Here is a 14,710-nt window from a genome sequence, read left to right on the forward strand (position 1 = left end):
CCACTCACATCATTTACCACAGGTGCAAGTGCCTCATTTGTTGTCTTTCCTGTGCCTCCTTTTCTTGGCTTCTCAACCTCCACCGCCCTAGGGAATGTCATGCCTGCTCTGCTAGGAAGCTTTTACACACAGGCAGGAGATTCACCAACATGGTTGCCTGCTCAGGCCGCCTACTATTCCCAGTCCTCCATCTTCTTCCAGAGTGCCTAGCTGTCTCCTGCTTGCTTCTCCCCATGGTGATATTAACTCACCATCGCTCGCCTCTCTCTCCTGTTTTCCCAGGACAACCTCTCCCCACCCCTGCCTTTAGAACCTGGGAAAACAGCCAGTGAAAACAGAGTGACGACAGACTCGTGCAAATATTATATAGGCACACACATACCAGTAGGTGTGTGCTGGGCTGATGGAACTTGTAGTGCAAAACATATGGAGGGCGCTAGATTGGGGAAATCTGCTAGAAGTATAACTAGATCCACTGTGAGATAGAAAGATGTTAAATAAACTTAAAACAGGAAAGTGTTCTGGGCAGTTTACAAAAACACCTGCTGCAAAAGTCAGTGCAGGACAGGCTCCTGCAAAGTAAATGAATATAGCAGGTAGCAGGATTAGGGAAAGTCTTCAGGAATGTATAACTGTGTATGGAAGGAGGAATGTTACCTTGATGTTTTCCTTGATGTGAAAATGGGAGCATTAAAATATCCCTGTTTCCATCCATGAGATGTAGGAGGGTCTGCAATTTTAGGTTATTTAAATTAAGTGACATAATCCTAAACACCGCATCTGATCTCCAAATTAAACAACCAGGGACTGCAATAATCAGTTCCTCCCCACTGACTAACATGCACACAATCCCTCCTTTCGGAACAAAGAGATCTTAGTCAATTGTGCATACAGTAGTGCCTCGCAAGACGAAAAGAATCCGTTCTGTGATTCTCTTCGTCTTGCGGTTTTTTCGTCTTGCGAAGCAAACCCATTGACAGATTAGCGCTATTAGCGCTATTAGCGGCTTTTAGCGGCTTTTAGCAGCTTATCTGCTGATTGGATCAGCTGATAAGCGGCTTAGCGGCTTAGAAAAAGGGGGGGGACCAGCAGGAACTCGCAAGACATTGTCGTCTTGCGAAGCAAGCCCATAGGAAATTCGTTTTGCGAAGCACCTCCAAAATGGAAAACTCTTTCGTCTAGCGAGTTTTCCGTCTTGCGAGGCATTTGTCTTGCGGGGCACCACTGTATTATTTTTAATCAACTAATCAGCCAATTAAATCTGCTCAAATGTGAATGAAGAAGAAGAAATCTATACATTGTTTTTCGATTGCGCTGGCAACACAAGCCCTGTTGTCTCCTATGTGGAACAGAAGGGGAAGTGTGTGTGTGTGTGTGTGTGTGTGTGTGTGTGTGTGTGTGCGCGCGCGTGTGTGTGTGTGTGTGTGTGTGTGTGTGTGTGTGTGTGTTCAGTTACATATGATGACAAATTATATTTTAAATACTCTAAAACCTGCTACCCAGTTAGCCAGGTCAGTTATAAGTTTTTTAATCATAAAAGTAGCTGATGAATTGTCTAAGCATTGCAGCCCTTATTTCAAGGTTTTGGAGGAGCTTCACCAACCATCTCTGGATCCATCAGCCCTACAGATAGGTCATTGGTCACCAACAGGACACCTGTGGGCACCAAGATGGTCTTGAGGTCTTCACTTGGCACCCATGAAACCTCTAAGCCACCCCACTTTCTGCCCTCTAGTCACCAGATGGTATGGGTGATTACTTTTTTATCCCTTGAAAAGTACATATGGCACTCACTCAAAAATCCAAATCTGCCCCTGATCCTAACGTGTCTGGCAATCTCTGAGGTTAGTACGTGCAAGGGTGAGGGTGGGGAAGAAGGCATGTATCCCAGAAATAAAGTAAGCATAAAAGGTGAGACTATGCTTTCTCTCCCAGCAAGCAACTGGGAGTTATACTTCCAAAAAATCCCTGCCCATGGTTAAAATTAGCACATCGGGGGAAAGTCTGCTGCGAAGCATGACCCTCTAGTTGTCTGCTTGCAGGGAGATTCTCGTATAAGCGAGCACTCAAATATGTAATCCCCATCTCTGTAGCCTAAAGTGGTACATTCCAGGAAAAAGTATTTTATTTCAGACACAAACAAACTTTTCCGGCATTCCAAACATTGTTACTCTTTACTTTCTTCGTCTTATTTTCCTCTCTCTATCTCTTCTACCTCCCCTCACTCAAGAACCCACTGCCCTAACTGTCTCTCTATTACCAACTTCCTACCCACTGCTTCTCCAACTGCCTTTTCCCAACCAGCCAACCCACTAAAACCAACCAACTACCCACCAACAACTCCCAACCACAACAACTCTATCAAACCTCGGGCCAAGCCCTTTTATACACATGTAGGCTCCGCCTCCAGCTTTCCTATTGGTCTACATCTTTAACCCTTTCTTTTCCCCATGTACAGACAGGCTCTAAACGAATGGGCAAATGCCACACCCCCAAAATGGGGTAGATCACTGCCAGTCTTCAACTCTGTGAGTAGATCACAGTCTCTTTGGGAGTTGGCCAGCCCTGTTCTATGGCATATGGAATGGAGGAGACAGTAAGTCACATGCTAGGAAGGAAAAGGGGGAGGGTGAAGCATGTTTTCGGAAGGATGAGGAAGGAATACACACCAAAAACAAAAAATCTGTTCATCTGGAACCAACAGGCACAGCTGCAGCACTGCTTAATCCTGGGTTTACACCTGCTGAGGATCTGGGCCAAGTGATAGAACTTCAGTAATGTCAAGACTGCAACCCCCTTCCCCACCCTAAGCAAACAAGCAGCATAACTTGTTTCCTGAGCTGGCTTCAGCCAAGTGGAAAAGGTGCCAAACACCTGAAAATGCCATGTGTTAAATACCGAGCTAATAATATGCCTTCGTCAAGCCAAACATATTGCCGGTAAAACTCCTTGGCCCCTTTTCAGTAGCGGAACAATGACATCCAGCGGACAGTTCTGTTAATCACAGGGGTGTTGCAGAAGGAGGGGGGGGCGTTGATGAATGCCTTCTAATTATAAAATAAAAAAATAGCCCCACCTAATCCTGTTCCCGAAAAGGAAGTTTCCACCCATTCCCAGCTCTTGCCCCATCCCTTGCAAAACTTTAAGACTTTCATGCTGCCTGAAGTCGACTCTTTAAGAAACATCTCCCCCCTTTTCCGATTATTATCGTTGTCAGCTGGGTGGTTAACTAACACAGGGAGCACCACTAAACCCACATTTAAAGAGCTTCGTCCTCAGTTGGTGGTTAGCTCCCAGCTGCAAAAGTCTTACTCACCTTAAAGCCCTAAATAGCCAAATTGCCTGCTGCAAATGACCATCTAGTACAGTCATCTGTTTCTGATGGTAGCCAACTAGGTGCTGCTGGACCCCTGAACACAAAGCTTTTTCAGTTAGCTGTCATCATAGTCCTCTATTTCCAATGTTTGGAGGTGAGTGCCATTTCTTACGTGGTTACCTGTACTTACCTGTACTCGTCGTATACATATGACTGCATTTCATATGATCCATCCACTGCAATTATTAAGTTTGCAGATGATACTACCATAATGGGTCTAATTACAGGTGGAGATGAATCAGCGTACGGGGGGAGGTTCAAAAAGTATCTACATGGTGCTTAGAGAATAACTTGCACCTAAATATTAAGGGACACAGGTGGTGCTGTGGGTTAAACCACAGAGCCTAGGGCTTGCTGATCAGAAGGTCAGCGGTTCGAATCCCCACGATGGGGTGAGCTCCCGTTGCTCGGTCCCAGCTCCTGCCAACCTAGCAGTTCGAAAGCACGTCAAAGTGCAAGTAGATAAATAGGTACCACTCCGTCGGGAAGGTAAACGGTGTTTCCGTGCGCTGCTCTGGTTCGCCAGAAGCGGCTTAGTCATGCTGGCCACATGACCCAGAAGCTGTACGCCGGCTCCCTCGGCCAGTAAAGCGAGATGAGTGCAGCAACCCCAGAGTCGGCCATGACTGGACCTAATGGTCAGGGGTCCTTTTACCTTTACCTTTAAATATTAGCAAGACAAAGGAGATGGTGTTGGACTTTCGGAGGGAGAGAGGGGAACTAGCCCCGTTGTATATGGGGGGGGTTGTGTGGAGAGAGTCTCATCCTTTAAATTCCTGGGCGTTTACCTTAGTGAAGGCCTCACTTGGAAAAACAATATAACTCAGGTGGTTAGGAAGGCCCAACAGAGACTCCATTTCCTCAGGGTCTTGCGAAAGAACAATGTTAAACAACAATTGATGACCTCCTTCTACCGGTCCACAATAGAAAGTGTCCTCTCATATTGTATCACAGTGTGGTACGTTGGCTTGACAGCCACGGAGAGAAAGTCTTTACAGAGGGTGGTGAACACAGCCCATGATATCATGGGCTGTCCCCTGAGCCCGCTAGATGACATCGCAAGGGATCGTTGCCTTAGGAGTGTGAGGAAAATTATCAGGGACAATTCACACCCCGGCCAGCACCTCTTTAATCTTCTACCTTGGGCAGGAGATATAGAAGTATAATCAGTCGTACCAACAGGCTAAAAACCAGTTTCTATCCGTGGGCTGTTAGGCTGCTGAACGGAAAATAAAATAGTGCAACTGACTTTCGGGGTTGGTGTGTTGTGTGACAAGCACACAGAGTGCAATGAGACTAAGTGTTTGTGTGGGGAGGGAGGGATACTCGGTTAATTTCATTGTACACAGGTTGTACATTGACAATAAAGGTATTATTATTATTATTATTATTATTATTATTATTATAAAACAGTGCTACTACTGCACAAGTATCAGCAGGCTCAGAAAAAACAAAACTACAAAAACAGTGGCTAACACTTTTCACTTCCTACCTTAATGTCTCCTGCCATAGAATTCACCATTCATGGAATGCTTACAGGCTAAATCAGAATTTCCCAAACTTGGGTCTGCAGCTGTTTTTTGACTGTGACTGCTATCATCCCTGACCACTGGTCCCGATAGCTAGGCATGATAGGAGTTGTAGACCCAAGTTTGGGGAACCGAGGACTAAGCATTGGATCAGGAATATGAAAAACCGGGTGGTTGTGTTGGAATGAAATGGAGTATCCTGCAGGACAACATGGCTGGCAGACTGGAACAGGGAGCAAGCGCACTCCACATTGCAACTCTTTGTTGTGGCAGTACATGGAACTCGCTCCCAAGTAAGGCACATCAGGCCCGTTTTGCATCTGCTTTTAGACATCTGGAAGACTGTTAAAACATTGGTTAACTCTACTGTGCTGCTGCTGCTGAGCTTATTTTCTATTTCCAGTTTTTTAATTTTATTGTTGTTTTACATTGATGGTTTTATTGTCCTTCTTGGGTTGTTTTTTTTAAATGCTTTAAGTTTATGGTATTTATGGCTATTTTTATGGAGCAAACAGCCTTGAGGGCCTGGTATGAGCCAAAAGGGCGGGTTTAAATTAACAAAACAAGTAGCATAAACAGCTTTTGACCTGGTTTGCAGCTCAGAGGAAGTAAACCTGGCTTCACCTTCCAGACAGCTTCATCACCGGGGTTGAGGGAGCCATGTTGAGCCCCCAATCCTCCCATTTACTTATCCTTTAAGCAAATGGAGGCCATCCATTCTGACCTCCCTCCTCTCCATAGGTACACCTCTGACATTGGTTCATCCAGCCTATACTGACAAAGAATTGAACGAGGAGGAAATCATGTTTCTCGTCACCCTCACAAAGGCAGATTCAAAGCAGTGCCAGATTACCAAATAGGCAGAGTAGGCCCTGTGCGTTATAGGGCCCCCGTGACAATGGATCAAAATAATATTGATTTGATCTTGAATGAAAATTGCAATCCAGCTTTCCACTCGATTGGGAGCCGCCCAGAGTGGCTGGGGAAACTCGGCCAGATGGGCAAGGTATAAATAAATTATTGTTATTGTTGTTGTTGTTGTTGTTATTTATTACATAACATTATCTGCAACTTCCATGTCATTCCCCCAGAATCCTTGGATGTACTTTTTCACACAGCACACGGCTGAACTGTGAAATTTGCTCCCTCGAGATCTAATGATGGCCATAAATGTACATGGCTTTAAAGGAGAATTAGGTAGATTCATGGAGGGTAAGACTGTCGATGGCTGCTAGCCATTGTCTAGTTTCAGAGCCGTATTCCTCTGAATACTAGTTGCTGGGAATCACAGATGGAGCAATTAGGTTCTGCAAGACGGCCTCCCATAAGAGAGCCAGTGTGGTGTAGTGGTTAAGAGCGGTAGTCTCGTAATCTGGGGAACCGGGTTCGCGTCTCCGCTCCTCCACTTGCAGCTGCTGGGTGACCTTGGGCCAGTCACACTTCTCTGAAGTCTCTCAGCCCCACTCACCTCACAGAGTGTTTGTTGTGGGGGAGGAAGGGAAAGGAGAATGTTAGCCGCTTTGAGACTCCTTAAAGGGAGTGAAAGGCGGGATATCAAATCCAACTCTTCTTCTTCTTCTTCTTCTTCTTCTTCTTCTTCTTCTTCTTCTTCTTCTTCTTCTTCTTCTTCTTCTTCTTCTTCCCATAAGCAGCTAGTTGACCTCTGTGAAAATAGGATGGTGGCCTCTACTGTATGAACCTTGGGGCTCCTCTTGTGTACATTATTTGCAGTTGCCTAACTCCTCAGACTTTTGAATTATGGTGCTGGAGGAGACTCTTGGGAGTCCCATGGACTGCAAGAAGATCAAACCTCTCCATTCTGAAGGAAATCAGCCCTGAGTGCTCACTGGAAGGGCAGATCCTGAAGCTGAGGCTCCAATACTTTGGCCACCTCATGAGAAGAGAAGACTCCCTGGAAAAGACCCTGATGTTGGGAAAGATGGAGGGCACAAGGAGAAGGGAACGACAGAGGACGAGATGGTTGGACAGTGTTCTTGAAGCTACCAGCATGAGTTTGACCAAACTGTGGGAGGCAGTGGAAGACAGGAGTGCCTGGCATTCTCTGGTCCATGGGGTCACGAAGAGTCGGACACGACTAAACGACTAAAGAACAACAACTCCTCAGTCCCCAGTTAATAGGTACAGAAGATGGGGTCTCTTGTCCCTTACCTAAGCATCCCACATATTAGTTCAACCATTTCCCCCCACATCTTCCTTCCTGACTTGAGAGAGATTGATGGTGTTGGGTGCCATTTTCGGACAGTTTTAAAACAAAGGGATTTGATGGTTTACACGTTTTCGCTGCTAGCTTTAAGCAGTCCATAACTTCCCATCGAAGCCTCTCTCTTCCCAAGCAAAACAATCCTTAGCCTCCGCAATTTATCCCCATACATCAACCCCGCCCAGACCTCTAACCATCCTGTGGCAAACTCTTGTCCAATTTCCAAGCCAAGAAAGGTTTCCAGAGCAAACCTCCAAAACGTCTGAGGTTTCCCCATCTCTGCAAAAGCCACTTTCCAAGAGCACACTCCCAGCAATTTTGGACACAGCCTTATAAACTAACCATCATGTAGTCAGGAACATGTCTGGTTATATTTTATAATGAACATCTATGTTCTTGGGAAGTATTAAGCAGTGATGCGCAAACCTCAAACGTATTAGAAGCTCTCTGTTTTGATCTGAAAGGCTGGCAAAATGGGCAACAGGGGGCAATTGCTTCCATGCTGCAACAAGACTTTTTTTTTTCTTCAGTTGACAGCGTTGAAAGCCTCTTCTCAATTCATGCTGCCCACAAGTCTTGTGCTTGGTAGGCCGATGCCATTGCTCCAAATGGTACTGTAAAAACTGGAAAAGAAATACTCCTTGTCAATTCTTCTAAGGGAGCATGTGTGTTTTTCCTATACAGTGGTGCCTCGCAAGACGAAAAAAATCCGTTCTGTGATTCTCTTCGTCTAGTGGTTTTTTTGTCTTGCGAAGCAAGACCATTGACGGATTAGCGGATTAGCGGCTTTTAGCGGCTTATCGGCTTATTGGATCAGCTGATAAGCGGCTTAGTGGCTTAGAAAAAGGGGGGAAGGGGGGGAAAACCCGCAGGAACTCGCAAGACATTTTCGTCTTGCAAAGCAAGCCCATAGGAGATTCGTTTTGAGAAGCACCTCCAAAACGGAAAACTCTTTCGTCTAGCGAGTTTTCCGTCTTGCGAGGCATTTGTCTTGCGGGGCACCACTGTACTCATTTCTCTGTGGAAGGTATAAACACACACAGTGCTTTTTTTCTATTAAAAAAACCCACACTTTTAGGGGTACTCTTATTTTGATTCAAGAAAATCACCATTTTATACTTCAAATCGGGGGAAATAAATACAGTAAATGGACAAAAGTACAAAGATTCGCAAAATGTTTATGGGTATGTGTACTCCTGCATACTCCCAGAAAAAAGCAGTGTGTGTGTGTGTGTGTGCGTGTTAATATGTGCAAACTAAGACATAACAGTGTGTAGGGTTGCCATATTTTGAAGAGCAAAAAAGAGGACCAATTTGCTGACTTCTACTTTTAAATATGGATTACTATGATGACTCTCATTTTACTTTCCCATGAAAAAGAGGATGTGTCCTGGAAAAAGAGGGCATATGGCAGCCCCTACAGAACCACGCATGGGGTATATTGAGTATAAAAAAACAAATTACAGAGATGCAGTTACATATAGCAAAGTTTTCAAGAGGAGTCTGTATAACTCAACCCCATATTGCTGCTGTCTGAACTTTGACTTTGCAGAGAAACGCCGTGCTCTTTCCTGAAAAGATGCCATAAAAAGTTTTGGCACTTTCGGGTTGGGTGAGCAAAATGATTCCAAGGTTCTCTGCAAAATTCAAAGGCCGTCCGTATGTGTCTTTGGCAGGGAAAGAGTCAATCCAAACCCCCTGGAGGAGGGAAAGAAAGGTGTGAAGAGCTGCCGCCGTAAAGCAGTGGTCAGGTAAGGTAAAGGTAAAGGGACCCCCGACCGTTAGGTCCAGTCGTGGACGACTCTGGGGTTGCGGCGCTCATCTCGCCTTACAGGCTGAGGGAGCTGGCGTACAGCTTCCAGGTCATGAGGCCAGCATGACTAAGCCGCTTCTGGCAAACCAGAGCAGCGCACGGAAACGCCGTTTACCTTCCCGCCAGAGCGGTACCTATTTATCTACTTGCACTTTGACGTCCTTTCGAACTGCTAGGTTGGCAGGAGCAGAGACCAAGCAACGGGAGCTCACCCCGTCGCGGGGATTCGAACCGCCGACCTTCTGATCGGCAAGCCCTAGGCTCTGTGGTTTAACCCAAAGTGCCACCCGCATCAGGAGACAAGACTAAATGCACAGCCCTTCCCCTCTTCTTCTTCTCTGCTCAAAATCACATGAACCCGTAATCAAAGTTACCATTGTGCAGTGGTGGTGAGACCCGTGGCAAGCATTGGCTTGTAAATTTTAGCTATGTCCCAACAAGCAGTCTTCATTTCCCCAACTTTCCTGACCCTTGACCACAGTACCTGGGAGGGATGGGAGTCCAACCCATCTGGAAGGCCAAAGGGTTAACTGTCCTGATCCAACTTTTGTCTCAATCATTGCACAGTATCTACACGCCATTACCTGCCAGCAATGCCTTTCTTCATTCATACAGCAAACATGCCAGACTCTGTGCACTATTTGCAAGTTCTGGTTCATCTTCAAGGGTAGTGTCGTCTAAAATATACTCTAACCAACCATCCTGGAGGCTACCAGAGCTTCGATACCTGTAGGCATGCTATCCCTGTCCAGAAAAAGCTATACAGCAGGTTAAGTACTTAATTCATTCCGGAGGTCCATACTTAACCTGAAACTGTTCTTAACCTGAAGCACCACTTTAGCTAATGGGGCCTCCTGCTGCCACCGCACCGCCATAGCACGATTTCTGTTCTCATCCTGAAGCAAAGTTCTTAACCCGAGGTACTATTTCTGGGTTAGCTGAGTCTGTAACCTGAAGTGTATGTAACCCAAGGTACCACTGTAGTTTACAAAAATATGCGCCCTGTCTCTTTTTTCAACTTGTGTTTTCTACAGATCAGTTTCATTTGCTGTGAGACACCTACAGTGTTAGGTTAGAAAGAAATGAGGTGAGTGGCATGGGGTCAGGTGGTTATGCTTCTATTCTTCTACTTAGTGTATGTGTGGGGTTTTGTGTCAGTGTCACTTGTGTACGTTGTCTCTTGTATTTGGTGGTGAGAGAGGTTGGGGTGGCCTTGGGGGTGGTTGGTTGTCTTTGATTGGCTGTGGTGAAATTTGTTTTCGTGTGTGAGTGGGGCGTGTGTGTGTGTGTGTGTGTTTGGATCAGGTTAGCCAGATTGATTCGTATGCTGTTGGTGGATTCTTGTCACTGTCCTGTTGGGCTGTGTATGTGATAAAGGGGAGCCATACCAGGGTGAAGGTGGCTTCTTCGGTTTGTCCCCGTGTCAGTTTCAGCTTATTGGTTAATTTTTCTCATATGGCTGTTTCCCATACTATTTGATACCACTGGGTCATGCTTACTCCTGACAGGTCTCTCCAGTGTCTGGCTATGATGTTTCTGGCTGCCGAATGTAGGTGAGTTATGAGCACTTTATGATGTGAGTGGGCATTATTATCTTGGAAGATGTTTGGTAGGGACAGTTCTGGAGAGAAAAAGCTATAGTTGATGCACCAACTGAAGATGGACGTAGGCATGCCTCCCCACTTGGGCCTTCTGAGCTTCAGGTGATCATGAGGGGTCTAGGAGCACCCCAAAAATACAAGCCTTCTCCCTTCAGGCACCAATTTGGGGCCTTCAATGCCTCTCCTGATAAGGATGGAACAAAGAGAGAAAGCTGGGTGTCCTCAGAATATTGATGGTCTTTCTTTCCAGAGCCCTGCTCCATCTGTATGTAACACATAGTCCACTTTTTAAATCTGTTAAGCAGGATCCAGTCTATGAGCAATTTTTACTATCACGAAGTCCAGCTGAACAATATCTGGTTTCTAATTTTAACTTCTGAGAGGAACTTTTCTGTTTGGCCTGGCCTGGGTGGACAGGCATTAGCCAATGACTGGCGGTGGTGTTAATATGTCAGGAATTTAGGCTGGCATCCCACATCCTCCTGGAGTTGGTGAGGAGATTTATTGCTTCTCGGTGAACTCTCGCTTTTCCTGTCTGCTGCAGAAGATGGCCTGCAAGGAGGTCAGAGAACAGGAGACTTCGAGGGTCAAGCTTTGGAACCCTTCCCAAACTATGGGCAAGTGGTGAATGAACTTGGTTGCCTATGTCTGAGCCACTTCCCAGTCCTCAGGTGAAGCCAAGGTCAAGTTGGGAGACGGCTATCTGGGAAATGTCAGGTTGTTTAATTTTGTGTCAGAGGTCAGTTCATCTGGAGCGTTGCAAAACACAAATTGAACTTCTCTTTCCAGGGTATGTATATGTGCCAATGGTGAGGGAGAGTTCAGGATCCTTGTTCTGGCTGGGATGTTTTCTGCCTCAAGGTAGATAAACACAACCACTCCCCCCCCCTTAAACTGTGTTCAGGCAGAAGCATGCTGAGTCCTTTACAAAATCAGAAAGGGTTTGGGGTCTCCTGTATGATGTTAAACCGAATGGGTGGGAGCAATATTAGATAAAACCCGCAATTGCATGCAAATATGAGTTGCTACAGGACGAAGGCTGCTCTCAGGGACAAAATACTTCCTTTTGTTGATTGTTGTTGTTTAGTTGTTTAGTCGTGTCCGACTCTTCGTGACCCCATGGACCAGAGAGCGCCAGGCACTCCTGTCTTCCACTGCCTCCCGCAGTTTGGTCAAACTCATGCTGGTAGCTTCGAGAACACTGTCCAACCGTCTTGTCCTCTGTCGTCCCCTTCTCCTTGTGCCCTCAATCTTTCCCAGCGTCAGGATCTTTTCCAGGGAGTCTTCTCTTCTCATGAGGTGGCCAAAGTATTGGAGCCTCAGCTTCAGGATATCAGTTGCTACAGGACGAAGGCTGCTCTCAGGGACAAAAGACTTCCTTTTGGTGATGCACATCTACAAATGGGAATACTGTCTTCCCTGATCATAATGGTTTCAACCTATTTCTGGAACTTACACTTGCAAAGGAGTTAATCATATCTTCTGTCAACCAGCAGAGGTTGCCTATGGGGATAGGAGAGAAAGCCTTACTCTTGCATTTAAAGGGTAAGAGAAGATTGTAAGAGATCCAGGGCAGGGGAATTTATAAAGATTTTACAAATCTTGATACTCTGGAAAGTGGTGTGGACATTGATGGTGCTAGGAAATTAATTCTGAAGGGTGCAAGATGGCGAGGCAGTAACAATGGCTTCAGAGACAATCTGAACCCATCCAACAACTTTCCCTAGCAACTCCATGTAGCAATTCAAAGTGTTGGTGCTGACCTTTAAAGCCCTAAACAGCCTTGGCCGAGTATACCGGAAGGAGCGTCTCCACCCCCATCGTTCAGCCCGGACTCTGAGGTCCAGCTCCGAGGGCCTTCTGATGGTTCCCTCCCTGCGAGAAGTGAGGTTACAGGGAACCAAGCAGAGGGCCTTCTTGGTAGTTGCACCCTGTGGAATGCCTTCCCATCAGATGTCAAGGAAATGAACAACTATCTGACTTTTAGAAGACATTTGAAGGCAGCCCTGTTTAGGGAAGTTTTTAATGTTTGATGTTATATTGTGTTTTTAATATTCTGTTGGTAGCAGCCCAGAGTGGTTGGGGAAACCTAGCCAGATGGGCAGGATATAAATTATTATTATTATTATTATTATTATTATTATTATTATTATTATTATTATTTATTGCCACAATTGCTATGTTCTGCCTGTCCTGTTGGAAGCAGTAGGCCTGTGAAGACCAATTGCTTGGACTCTCATGTGGGGAGAGGGCTGTTGAGGTCAGGTTCTGCTTTCAGGTTTTCTATGGGTATTTGCCCTGATCCAGCCAGCTCTTCTTAAGTTTGTAAATTCAGCAGAGACTCCCTCTTCCCTATTAGCCAGAAACAGAATTCAGAAACGGCATCATAACTTCATTTGTAACGCAGAGCAGCACCAGGGAGGGCAGGATCTTGCTGTTAAATAGAAGCATTTTGTGATCTCCATATTTCGTTCTTTGAGGTCAGCAGCTATGCAACGCTCCAGCCACACACATCCTTGCCTCGCTAGGGTAGGGTTGCACACAAACCCCAGTTGGGGCGATTGTCATCTCCAGCTACAGGAAAACTGTCGCTGGATTGCGAAGTTGTGCCAAAAGCATAGCTGTCAACTTACAGATTTGAAAATAAGGGACCAGCAGCCTTGAAAATAAGGGACCAGCAGCCAAAATAAGAGATTTTAGTAAACCAGCTGAAATACGAAGTTAAAAGGGACCAGATAATTTTGGAGAGCAGCTCCGGTTTTTAGCCCTTCGTTTCCAGAGGTTGCTGCTCAAGACACCAGCAGATGAAACACTGCAATTAAATAACTACAAGCAGCAACCACTTTTCACGCAAAACGAAGTCTAAGCTATGAAGATGCTGCTGCAGTTCTGTATCTTTTCTCTCGTGCTCCATCTGCAGCTCTCAGTTCCATCAGGCGGGGCGGGAGGAAGAGGGGGAGGGGAAATAGCGCCCGAAGTAAACCCGCAGATCAGACCATCTATGCTAGTCTACCACTACAAATCTATGGGAGAAGCGCTTGCGGTCCTTCCCTTGTAGCCCTTGGAACACCTGCCCGTGCCTCCACCTCCACCTCCTCCTCTTCCTCCTCTCTCTGAACTGCTTTCTCTCTGGTTGCCCTCGCTCTCCTCTCAAGGCTCCTCAGCAATTCATAGGCCGCGCCAGGCTACCCATCTCATCCGGGTCCTTTGGCGGCGCAGCCGCAGTACGGCCTAGCAGGAGCGGAAGTGGCAGCGATGGGCAGAGGGGAGGCCCCAGGCAGAGACGCTCAGTTTGGCGGCCACGAGAAGGATGGCGGCAGAAGGGCCCGAGGCTCCTGCCAGTCCCAGAGGGGAGGGGCTACCGGGGGCCGAGGCTGGTGAGAGGAGGCCGGAGGGGGGCGGGCCGGGCAGCCAAGCAACACAGTTGGAGGCTCCCTCCTCCCTGGCCAGCAAGGATGGATGGAGAGGAGCTGCTTCCTTTGAAACCCGGGAAATTTAAGGGACATCATCAGTAAGGGACAGCAGTGGGACATGGCACTGGAATAAGGGACTGTCCCTCCAAATAAGGGACGCTTGACAGCTATGGCCAAAAGAGACCAAGGGAATGAAGCATCCAGTTAAAAAAAAATGTACGGAAGCAAATGGGAAGACCGGTGAGAGCGAGTCGGCAGGAGAAGCAGATTCTAGAGCAGACAAAGGGGAGTGAGGATGAGGAAACAGGAAACAGGAAGGAAGAAGGGAAGGGGAGCTCCCACTATGGTTTCTCGCAACACGCCCCGCAAGAAACGCTTGCCATGTATTCCCTTGTGGTATTGTAGCCACACAGTCCTGGAACTGCATTTGCCATTCTGAGCCGAGAGACTGTTATGGATCCAGGAAATATTAAATCCAACTGCTGTGGAGAAAATGTGTTTTATCAACAAAACTTTTTACAAAAAACCCATTTGATTTATCGTCTAGACTCACGGCTCAGACGAAGGCACTAAGCTGTGCTATCTCATGTGGTCAGACACGGACTTCTGTCTGGGCATTAGTCACTGTGTTTACTTTTCCCCCTTTCCACCGCCTTACTCATGTGACCCCTCCCTCCTCATTATTGCTTTAGTCTACTTGATAGATCATAATTTATGTATTAAGGGGTGAGGCTTTCATGCCTTTGTCCGTAACCTG

This window comes from Podarcis liolepis, assembly GCF_965112155.1.
Source record: "Podarcis liolepis genome assembly, chromosome: 3".
Classification (NCBI taxonomy): domain Eukaryota; kingdom Metazoa; phylum Chordata; class Lepidosauria; order Squamata; family Lacertidae; genus Podarcis; species Podarcis liolepis.